General features: G+C 47.8%; 1 protein-coding gene across 4 annotated transcripts in view; it reads left to right on the top strand.

The window, feature by feature from the left end:
* Positions 1-11,963, top strand: part of ROGDI (rogdi atypical leucine zipper) — a 30,049-nt gene extending 18,086 nt beyond the window's left edge. For all 4 annotated transcript variants that reach the window (XR_007380128.1, XR_007380127.1, XR_007380122.1 and 1 more), the window contains one exon: positions 38-11,963. The gene's annotated coding sequence lies outside the window, so the exon portion shown is untranslated. The remainder of the gene's footprint in view (positions 1-37) is intronic.
* The last annotated feature ends 12 nt before the right edge of the window (positions 11,964-11,975 follow it).

The raw sequence follows: 11,975 nt of genomic DNA, 5'->3' as shown, positions 1-11,975 counted from the left end.
TGATACCCAGATTGCTGATTGCTGCTCTCTTCTGCAGGTCCTCCCAGATATACTGGTCCAAAATATGGTGGGCTGTCATGCCCTGGAGACGTCGTCCAGTTCCCCCTCAGATTTGGACAGCAAGAGGAAGCTTTCTGGTTGGCCTTGGCTACACAATGAGAACTCAGTTTGCTGTGCTACCTCCAATCTGCTATGCTGATGCCTTTCCCCATCAGAAAAGCAAGAGCAAAGCTTTGCCTGTGCAACATTTTCTTTGTTGTGTGCTCACAGGGTGGTACCAGCAGGTCCCTGCTGCAGGCTGACACCAGGCTAGAAGGACACCATCACACCACTGAGAGAGAGATGGGGTGTCCAGCTGAAACCTTGCTGTGTCCAGCTTGGGTAAGATCTGGGGAGAAATTGTGTCTCAGCAAGAACTTCCATGGTGTCGATACAACTCTTGCTGCATAGAGCAGCCATTCCTCACAGACTGTCATGGCTAAGCATGTGCTGCACAGATGTGCTGCACTTCTCTGTGCACGCAGACCTGTTCCTTGGTTGTCCTCTCAATGGTTTGTTGCACACATGCATCATGCTGGGAGCACTGAGGTGTGCAGAAGAACACAGGCATCCATGCAGTGTATCCGAGGGGGAGGCAGTTCTTTTTGCTGGAAATCTCTCAAGAAATTGGAATTGTTTGTCCTGACTGCTGTGAATAGCTAAGAGTACAATGTCTCCCTGCTTCTCATCACTTACAGTCTAATTAGAGCCCAATTCCACTGCCATTCAAACTGAGCTGTCAGCTCAGGCAAATGAATGTTTTACCTCTAAGCTTCTTATCAGCAGAGTCTGTAATTCACCTGGAAGATATTCATGTGTGCCAATTCACTGCCTGAGGAATGGAATGACGTTTGTCTCATTGCTGGGCTGCTGATTATGAGAGCTGGGATAAGGGCAGTGGCAGCAGGGAAGGCAAATACATTTGCCCACTTGGCTGGCTAGAAGCCTGAGTGGTTTACAGGCAGATGAAAGGTTACACAGGGAGACTGAATGGGACACTGAAAGCTTGGTAACACAGGGAGACACAGGGAGTCTGAAAGCTTGAATGGGCAAAGAGACAATCTGATGCATTTATTTGTTGAGTGATTAGGTAGATATAAATGGACACGAGCGAGACCTCAGTTAAGCAGCTGATGAAAATTGTTTTGTTGTCTGGCAAATGGCCCTGGGAACAAAAATGATTTGTGCTCCAAAAGGAAACATGGACTCCAAAATGTTGGAGCTGGTGCAGGAGGCACTCCTTGGCACCTGAGCTGTAAAATCACTCGGCATCTTGATGGATCTCCTCAGTCTGCTCTCTCCTCCCTGTGTTCCTGTTGCTGGTCCAGCTGTCACTTTGTCACAGATTTGCCATCTTCCCCACTGCGTGTTGGGACTGGGACTCCCTCTTTGCTGGACATCCCCAGGAGAGCATGGAGTACTTTTGGCAGCTGCAGTCACAGGGTGTTGGGAAGTGTAAGGCAGATGCAAGAGCAGTTTCTCCTTTTTTTTAAGTAGATCATCAGGTTCTGTACTTTGCAGTGGTGTGGGCAATGCTGCTCAGGTTATCAGTGTGGTCAGCCATTTCCCTGATGCTGTGTGGAAGGAGGGAGGAGGTTTGCTGGAGGTTGCTGCTGGGCTGGTTTTGGGGTCAAATCCTGCATAGGGAGTCAGGCCATAAGTGAAGAAAACAGGAAGGGAATGTAAACTTGCATATGAATGCATGAAAAGGGCCACAGAGCCACTCGGTGCCTTTCTGTTCAGGTTATCTGCCCACCAGATGTTATTCCTAGACCTAAGCATGCTCCAGAGAGCCTGGTGGTCTGACAGCAGATCCTGCTCCCCTGCAAGCCTACAGTGGCATGAACTCCTACAAGGACCATCACTGAGGCTGATTGAGCTTTCCTCTGAGAAAGCTTTGGACGTGAACTTGAGCACTTCCACGGGCAGGGTGGAGGATTTGCTGCCAATTATAATGACTGTCACCTTGCCAGAGAGAAGAAATGCACCCATTCTAAGTCAGAACACGTGCAACTTCTGTTTTCCAGCTAGATCTGAGATTCCAACCTGCAAATGGGGCTTCTCTGTTTTTGCTAGCACAAAGAGGCGGTGCATGTCTGGACTGAATGCCAAATACCTGCTTCTTTCCAGCCTGCCAAGTGAGCGGGGAGAAGAAGGGTCTCCATCACAAGCAGTATTCACTCATTCTCACTGATTCTCCCTTTCTAGTGATGATCTGTGGCACAGTCATTTTAATGGGGTTTTAACCCATGTCTTGTGCATTATTCTGATTTTGTATTGTTCTGGCCTTTTAATCAAGCACTCAGGCATGGGACAGTGCCAATCAAAGGGGGTTATAGAAAATAGCTTTCATCAAGGTCACTTGATATTTTTCAGTACAGGATATTTCATGTCAGAAGACATCTGTAAAAGCTCTGTTCTACCATTGTGTGGCAGTAATCAATGAATCTTATTTTAGTTTTTCCATCATTCTGCTGATGCCTGTCTAAAAGCATAGCTGGACTGTAGAATCATCAAATCATTCAGATTGGAAAAGACCTCTAAGATCATCTCATCCAACCATCCACATACCACCAATACTGCCCACTAAACCACATCCGTGAGTACCACATCCACATGGTTCTTGAACACCTCTGGGGAGGATGACTGCATTACCTCCCTGGGCAGCTTGTGCCAATGCTTGAGCACTCTTTTGGAGTGGAAATTTTTCTTAATATCCAACCTAAACATCCTCTGGAACAATTTAAAGCCATTCCCTCTCATCTTATTGCTGTTACCCTGGAGTAGAGGCTATCCTCCACCTTGCCACAACCTCCTTTCTGAGACTTATAGAGGCAATAAGGTCTCTCTGAGCTTTCTCTTTCCAGCTGCTCCTCCTGAATGGACTGTGTGCCTGTGCTGTGTGTGGCTTGTCTCCAGTACTAGTGCTGAGGTAGTGTTGGCATGTGGGCATTGCTGGAAGGAGGTCCCAGTGGACCTGATTAGGGACAGCTCTGTGCAGAGAATGGGACGAGCTGCGTTGGGTTGGCTTGTGGACAAGCTGGTGCCTATTGGCACTGGGTTGTGGTGAAAACAGAGGTTCCCATCCCAAGGAGTATTGGTGCTGCTTGGAAAGGAAATGTTTTGTGCTGAGAAAGTCAAGGGGATACTGCTGTTTAAGCCTGGTCTCAGGCTGGTCCCCTGGCCTGTCTGCCTGGGGACAGCAGGCTTTGATCCAGCACTTAGAGGAGTGAAGAAGGCTCCTCCTGTCAAAGGGAAGAGGCAAACCTACAAAGAAGTATTTAATGCACCTGAGTTCCTGATAACTCTCCAGTCAATGTAGCAGCTAACCTGAGGAGAGTCTGGAGTCCCTGATGGGATGGCTCTGAAAGTGTGAGGGCTGCAGAAGAGTGGGAGCTGCCTTTGGCATGCGGCTTTTCCCTAGAGAGAAAGGAACTGAGGCAAAACCAAGGACTGGTGCTGTAGGGAGCAGCAGGAGGTGCGACTTTTGTATAAGTACATCAGCATCAGCCCTCAGATTGGGCTCTGAAGCTGTCAGAGTGACCATAGATCTTTGGGGCAGTAGACGTTTTGTGTCAGGAAGTGGAGCAGCACTTCTGAACGCCCAAAACATCCCCCCCAAAAAGGGATTTTGAGCATGCAGTCTTGAAGTCTAGAGCTTCCTTGCCTCTGAGCATTGCCAGCTGTGATGTGTGAGGGTGGTGAGGCACTGGAACAGGTTGCCCAGGAGGCTGTGGATGCCTCATCCCTGGAAGCATTCAAGGCCAGGCTGGATGTGGCTCTGGGCAGCCTGGGCTGCTGGTTGGTGACCCTGCACACAGCAGAGGGTTGGAACTGGATGAGCTGTGGTCTTTTTCAACACAGGCCATTGTATGATTCTATGATGGAAACTGCTCCTTCTCCACGCCAGACTCTGTGCCCAGTGGCAGCAGTTCTTGCTGGTGCCAGTGCTTACAGGAGAGAGTCAGATTGTTTTAACTGTGCATTTAGCTCTACTCCAGCTTGAAAATTATCACCTTTAAAGTAAGCTTAAACTAAGATCAGGGCTGTTCTAGATTTAGCTACTGGCTTGGGCAGTTGCCAGCTGGGAGCCATTAGCAGGAGCAGGAAGGACGGTGTGGGCAGGAAGCTGCACAGGACACCACACCAGGATTTTGTTGTCTACCACAAAGCCAGGTCGAACACTTCATTAGAAGCAAACTGTGCCATGTTCTAATATTAGCAAATGTGCAAACAGCTTGCTCTGTCCGTTGCTGCTGTGCAGGCTGTGCCTTTGGCTCAGGCATCCAGTGCTTGTATACATTTAAACATCCCTTGAAATACGTGTCTTTATCTGTGAGGGCCCAATACAAGGAGAATCCTGCCCAGCAAGTTGGATAGTACACAAAGGACTCTGCTTGGATCCTTTTATTGATGCAGTAGTCCAAGCTGTTATTTCAGATGGCCACAGTCCAGAAGGAATGAATGTCAGGGCTGTAGGGCTAGGAAGGTTGTTGTGGCTCAGTCTTTCTGGGAGAGCTGTGTCTAGAGGCCCCAGCATGAGCAATGAGCTTAATTATTGCTGACAGGTCCCAAATTAACCTGCGGCTGCTGAGATGAAGAGAAGCACCTGTAGGTTGAGGAGTTTTATCTTCTGTGCTGATACCAGGCAACAGAAAAAGAAATGGAGGATGTGTGTTGAGCTCTCACATGCTCATTTGATGGTATAGGAGATGAAGTTAAAATCGGTGACTGAAGGTTTCACTGAGCTATAGGGCAGAGCACCAGGCAGGCAGTGACCACAGTGCACTGGCGTATAGGGGCTATGGCTGATTGTGAGGAAGGAGAAAAGGGACTTGTGCTGAGCAAGATGCACCTTGGGCAAAAATTTACAGCTCTAGATCTTGAAAGAATTTACCATTTGCTTCCACAGCTATAGATCCCCACTTCAGTGTCTCTGGTACCTTCAGATTAACCTGAGGAGCTGCCTGCTGCAGCGTATCCTGCTGCAGGCACCCATGTGTGCTTATGGCACCTTATGGGCAGTAGAAAGGGCATGTGAGAAGAGATGTCAATACCACTCACTACATGGGACCAGAAAGCTGTGACTTCAACACAGTAATGTGTGTGGCAGGCGTATGGGCCCTGAAACTAAAATTGCCTCTTCTACCCAACTGCACCTAAGAGAAGAAATTATATGTCCATCCAGAAGCATCAAGCTGAATAATAATCCTGCTATCCCCAGCACAGCTTCTTTTTCTATTGCTTTTCATTCATTCAAATGAAATTATTACTCTCTGAAAGTTGAACACTCTTGGTCAGTGGGGAAGGATGAACTTGGTGTAAGAGCAGATGGAACCATTTATTTCTGCTTGGGTTGGTACTCATTTCTCTGAAGGCATCTGGAAGTATTTTGACACCTGCCCTGATGCACACACCATGTTGTAATAATATCAAGCCATGCTCCAGACTCTCTAATCACAGTGTTTATGTAACTGGCACGCTGGGAGGATGCAGAAGCAGACATGGGAGCTCCCAGGAACTCAGACAGGCCATACAGAAGACAGGCTCCATGTCCAAGGGTGCAGTCTGCCTGCTCATGTCTTTATTGATCCCAGCTTTAATCGCCAGGACTTGCATTTCCTCCTTGTCTATTCCCTCTGTGCTTATTAAAGGCACTGCTGAGGTTCTTGTACAAACCACTCAGCTAAACGGTGGTGGGCATCTCTGCCAATATACTCAAATTAGTACTGGTCTCTGTCTGACATTAGGAGAGAGAGGTATAATTAAGATAATTACAAGCAATTCAGTAGCGGACAGGGAGAGCAAACTGTCTTTCACATGAGAAAAACACACCATGTTAGCGACTCTGCCCAAACCATCACAGCACAGTGAAAAATTGGAGATCTCCAGCTGGCCCACTGGTGTCTGATCCCCAGCGCAGCCCAAAGGTGACCCCAGGGATTGGGTACGCTCCCAGCACACCCCATGGGGTGGGTGACACGGTGGCTCCTTGCCAGATATGGGGTTGTGTTCATCTGTCTGTGTGCCTGGGTAAGTGAACAACACTTCTCCTAAGCCCCTGAGTGGGTGCTGGTCCTCACTGCAACACAGGGAAGCAGCTGGGAATTGTGGTTGTTGTATTTGACTTGAACGACCCTGGTGTGCCTTGTGGCTCTCAGGGTGGGACAGGTAAATGCTTCAGGACTCACACCCACTTCTTTCCCCTACTACAGGCATCCTCAAAGCAGTCTGTACTGCATCCTGCCTGGCTAGACAGCAAAGCTCAGCTCCTCCGGAGAGCTCTAAAGCAGGAGACAGAAATGCCTGGTGCGCTGCACAGTTCTGCATTCTCTCTTTTGTGTGTTTCCCACCTGTTCCTCTGTTCAGGTCTGCTGTGACATCCTCTCTAGGTCAGGATGGAAGAAACAATCTGTGTCTTAAATCACACTTAGACCTCTGTGTCAAGCAGACATTGCCTGGGACAGAGAAGGGGTTTCACATCAACATTTTTGCTGCTGCATCTGTACTGGAAGGACCTTCTTCAAGGCTGCTGTGTGTCATCTGCAGGCACCTCTGGTGTTTGGAGCAGTTCCTCCGCCTTGGGGGTTCCACTATCAGCCATGGGTTGCCAGGCTGGAGTAGCAGAGCAGGCACATCGAAATACACCCAACCATACATCCTTATTACTTGAATTGAAGGCATAGACATGGATTCTCATCATCACAGCCCTGCAAGAAGGGAAAGGCTGGAGTTGCTGGTGTCACTAGCTGGAAAATCTCTGAGACAGAAGGGAGCAGCATGCTCTCTCCTGAGGAGTGAATTGCTCTCTGTCAGTTGTTTGATGAGAGTCAGGACCCTTGTCACCAAACCACACTGGTGTATGGCCCATGCCATCCCTGCCATGCACTTCTGCAGGTTGTCGTGTCCTCCCCAGCACAGTGCAGCAGGAAGCCCTGCAGCTCAAAAGTCACTGGTGATGTTGTTTTGTGCCTGGTTTGTTCCATGGAAGTGGTTGTGTGCTTGGGCACATAGATGTGGAAATGATTTTGACTGAATGCATGAGTCGAGGACGTCCCCACGTATAAACAGGCAGATACTGAGACTCAGAAAGAAGGGGGCTGCAGGAAAAGTGGGATGTGTAGTATTCAATTCTTATGTCAGAGTAGAGAATGCAGGAGCCTAAAAACAATCCAACTGGTGTGGGAAGACTGATCGAACCAACTGACTTTCTGCTTCTCCCCTCTTTATCCTCTTGAAGCTTGAGTCTCTGTTTAGGGCTATGGGCTTCAATTTACTGGGGGACAGATTAGGCACTAAGAAAAATGTGATGGAAAGCTGGAGGGGCTCTGTGTGCGAAGATGTTGAGAACAGTCACCAATGGCCCCAGCATGGGCACTGGGACCTCTCCACAGCTTTGTTTCCTGTGGTTCTGGTTGCAGCTCAGATGCACTGAGTCACATTCCAGTATTAATTGGTCCAAATGAGAAACTAGGTGGGCTCTGTTCTGACCAGCTTGTTTGTTTTCCATTCTATGGGCATCAATTATCAATTTGACAGGGTGTTCTTACAGAGGGGCAAGGTGCTGGGTTCTCTGCTTTCTCATGTTTTGCTCTGGGGTACCATGTTCAGGGGCTTCCCTTCATTGGAGGCTTCCCCAGCTCTTCCTTGTGGCTTTGGGCAAGTGTGTGGTTTGAACTGTGTCAGGATTCCCAAAACAGAGGTGCTTCTTAAAGTTCTGTTCAATTCAGCTGTTCTGCCTGTTCTTATCAATTTTAGAAAGGAAAATAAGTGAAAATCAGTCAAAGCAAATAGCCAAACATAAAGCAACTCCTGGATTGTACAGAGTGTTCTCCACCATTAGGAATAGTCTCTTAAATCTCAGAGCTCGTTACTTTCCTGATTTATTCTCCTTCCTAATCAGTTTCTGTCCCTTTTTGTCTTTGGTGGCTATTAATGAGTTTTTCCATTTCCTTTGTCTGGATGTGCTGCTGATTGTGTTACTGCAGTTCAAGAAACAATATGAATTGAGCTGGGTGTGCAAGGTGGGCAGCAGGAGACCATTAGCACCCACCATTGATCTCTGTCTAAATGTTAATATGGTCACCTTTCTGTATGTCTTTTTCAAGAGGGAGCTGAACTAGGATTCTGACCAAAACCAGTTCTTAGGGAGGTGAATCCTGTCTTAGAATATTGGCTTTGTTCTGTGATTCAAGAGGAGCTGAGAGCAGCAGTGAGTGGGAAGGGCTCTCAGCCCCGCTTAGGCAGTTCCCAGCCAGGATATGAATAGGGGGGAAGCCCCTGGGGGCAACAAGTAGCCAGAAATGCCACTGCTGAGGAAGCTGACAGTTGCAGTGGATATTGTTTGAGAGCAGACTGAGGAAGATGGCTGGGTCCTTTGCTTGGCAGTGCAGCCAGGAGGAGCAACACAGGTATTACAGGTGGTCCTTGGCTGTGGAGCCCTGGCTGGGGGTGGAAGGGGCTGTGCTCAGGAGCTTTGGCAGAACTGTGAGGCTGTTTCTCAGTAAATTAAGATTACTGGTCTTCTAGCACCACTAGTTTGGGAACAGAGGCAGGAGAGAGATGTGAGAGTTACTATGGGGACACTTTTCTCAGGCACAAAGCAGCAGGTTGCAAGGGGCTCCCAGCCACTCCTGCTGTCTGTGGTCTTGCAGCCCTTGCTTGACGTGGCAGAAGTGAAAACCCTGGGAATGCTGTGCTGCAAAGCAGTGCTCACACTGCCCAAGTTCTTATGCTCACATGTAGCTATGCAGTAAGAGAGCCAGGTAAGACATGCAGCAAAAGAAACAACCCATTCCTCCTTCTGGGTCTTTGTCTGGTTTGTTTCTAATTGCTGAGTTCATAAGTGCCTGATGGCTAGCAGTCAAGTCTGCTAATTGCAGGGCTTGCCTGACTGCAATTTCTCAGTACATAGGGCTTGAATTCATCCATTCTGCAGAAAAAAAGGTGAACAGCAAACTATGACAGCAATCCTGATGGTAGTATGTTCACCAGATTCCCCTCTCTGTGCTGAGACAGATCCCTCATTTGACCATACCTTTCCCTGCACAGAGTAAAAGCAGCTGTTTTTTTTTCCAGGAGTGTATGAAGAAGGAAAGGTATAGCAAGAATAGGGGAATGGCAGACATTCTGGGGGTACAGCTGTCTGTCCAGCACTGAGGCTTTGCAGAAGGAGCAATAGGTGATACCTACAGAATACCTGTGGGTTTTCAGCTCTGATGAAAATCTCAGTGTTTGGGCAAATTTGCTTGTGCAACTTCTGCTAGCAGGACAGCAGATCTATGCTTCTCATGCACCCAAGGGATGTGGAACAGTTCTCTCTGACACGTCCAGAGCTTCCTGAGAGCTGTGTGAACAGAGGATGTGGGAAACTGGGTCTTCTGTCCCCCCAAACCAAACACCAAGGGATGGCCTGTGCTGGCTTGTGTGGGAAGTAGGTCTTAACTACCCCTCTTTAATAAGAGATTTCAAGGCTCTGTGTGCTGTGCTGGCCACCAGGCTCTGTCACTTCAGCCTACAGCCACTTACTCTGCTTACTCACCTCCCTGCTCCTGCTGGCCAAGCTATTTCTGATACAACCCAGGATGCTGTTGGCCTTCTTGGCTACCTGGGCACAGTGCTGGCTACTTTTCAGCCATCTGCCTACCAACAGCCCCAGGTCCTTTTCTGCTAGGTAACTTTCCAGCTACTCTTCCCAGTCCATATATATACAAGTGGCTTTACTCTTCCATCAGCTCCTTCAGCACTCTTGGGTGGATCCCAACTGGTCCCATAGATCTGTGTGTCCAGTGGTGTGGTATGCTGTTAAATACTGTTTCCCTTGGATTGTAAGGAATTCATTCTGTTCCTTGCCTTTGTCTTCCAGTTCAGTGGGTTGAGTACCCCAAGAAAAATCAGTCTTACTGATAGTAACTGAGGTAAAGAAGGCATTCAGTACCTCAGCCTTTTCCTCACTTGACTTCTTCCTTGTCAGTTCATGTTTCAGCACAGGGGCAGCCTGGTCTGGTGCCTTCAGAATTTCATCACTGAAGAAAATCCTTCTAGGACTCCTTTGCCCTGTAGAACTTCCTCACAAAGGTTTCTGCCATCCAGGTCTCTAAACAGGCCAAAATCTGTCCTCCCCGAAGTCTGAAGTAGGACAGTTCTACCAACTGTCCTCCTTGCCACCCCCAAGGATGGAGAACTCCATCATCTCATTATCACTGTGCCTCCAACCATCACATCACCCACAACATCTCCCTCTTAACAAACAACAGGCACTTTCCCTAGTCAGTTCTCTGACTACCTGTGTCAGGAAATCATGTTAGATGGGAAGGTGCTGCCTTTGCCTTCCTGAGATCTTGGGACTGAGCAGGAGCTTACCAGCAGTGCTGGAGGTACCCAGCCTAGGTACACTGAGCTTTTGAAACCCCTGCCTGTGGCTCTTTCTCACAGCTGCATCTGGCAGCAGAGTTTTTTATGTGATGGATAACACAGCTAGTGGCATCTGCTAATGCATTTCTGGATCTGGGTTTTCTTCTAGGAACAAAGACTCTTTCCCATGTCACTCTGTAGCTGAGCTGCATGGGGAGTGAAGGATTTCTGCTAGCTTTTGTTTAGGGGAGGCAGGAAAGTATCTATCTTCTGCAAAACAAACCATGTAAATTTGATGGGGAAACTTAATATTGTTAAAATCTTTGTGCTTCTTTTGGTGGAAAAACAAAACTAAAACATAAACAACACAGTTGCTTTAGATTTAGATTCCTGCTGGTTTGAGCATGCCAGGAGCTTTCCAACAGGACTAATGAGCAATGATAGATGTGCCACAGCTTGATTAGTTCTTGTCTGGTGGCTTCTGCACAGACAATTATTTTTGCCCAGGAAAAGGCTGCTGGTGAGAACGCCCTAGCAGTAATGTTGCTAAAGATCTTTGCTATCAATCTGATTCAAGCAGAAGAAAATCGACCCTGAATTCCTTATTGATGAAGGTGAGGCAAAGAAAGTGCTTCCTGTTGGGACGGGGCAGCTGGAGGCTGTGCAGTTAGCTGCAGAACTGTGCAGAGGGACTTCAGCAATACTAATGAAGGATGGGATGCAGAGGGTCCACCTTGGAGCTTTATTCTGAAAAACTCATATCTGTTCATGACCCGAGCTAGAAACAGCAGTCCTTGGTCATCAGCCAAAGGAGAGGGTGCACTCTGCATGAGTTACACTGGTTATCTGTGGTGTAGGCACCATAGGTGATATCATGTAAAAAGCCTATCTGGAGCCTCAAAGAAAAATCACCTCCAGCCAAAAAGACCTTTACAGTTGGTCAGACCAGAAGGACAGAGTTGCTGAAAATGAAAATGAATAAAAAAATAAAGAAAAAAGTCCTGTGTTGTTGGCAAGGGCACAGCAGGAGTCAAGAACCAGGCTGGATGATTCCTTCTCCCTGAGCCAAGGGTTTCCTCTGCCTGGTTTGTTCTTGAGCTGTCTGGTTCTGTTCATGCACCAGGGATGCATCACTGCCAGAGGTGGGAACTATAAACTTTGGAGTATCTACTGTTCTGTTGTTTTATGAGAGCTGTCTGTGTATTTCTGGGCTGCAGAGAGCTCTCTGCCGTTTGTTTCAGCTGCCTAGCACAGGCACCAGGGGGTTCTTTCCATGGCAGAAACCAAACCATAAAGCAGTTTGTTTATGGCAATCACCATTAGCTGAATTTACTACTGCTGCCAAGAGTAAACCTGGAGAGTCATGTATTGGTTTCAAACAGGCTGGAAATTGTTCTCCAGCTTGTTAAGTCCAACTCTTGTGAATGAAGAGAAGTTGCCCTGGTGGTAGAGAAGTGGGAAGGATTGGAGAATAGTATGTTCTTTAGAGAGGACAAAATAAGGCAATTGGGTGTAGGAGTCCAGACTGTATCTAAGAAGCTTCCTTAAGAATCAGGATGAGGAGTCATCAGAGAAGTGCTTCA

Source organism: Lagopus muta, chromosome 15 (assembly GCF_023343835.1).
Source record: "Lagopus muta isolate bLagMut1 chromosome 15, bLagMut1 primary, whole genome shotgun sequence".
NCBI lineage: Eukaryota > Metazoa > Chordata > Aves > Galliformes > Phasianidae > Lagopus > Lagopus muta.
This window is presented reverse-complemented; position numbering and strand designations above follow the sequence as displayed.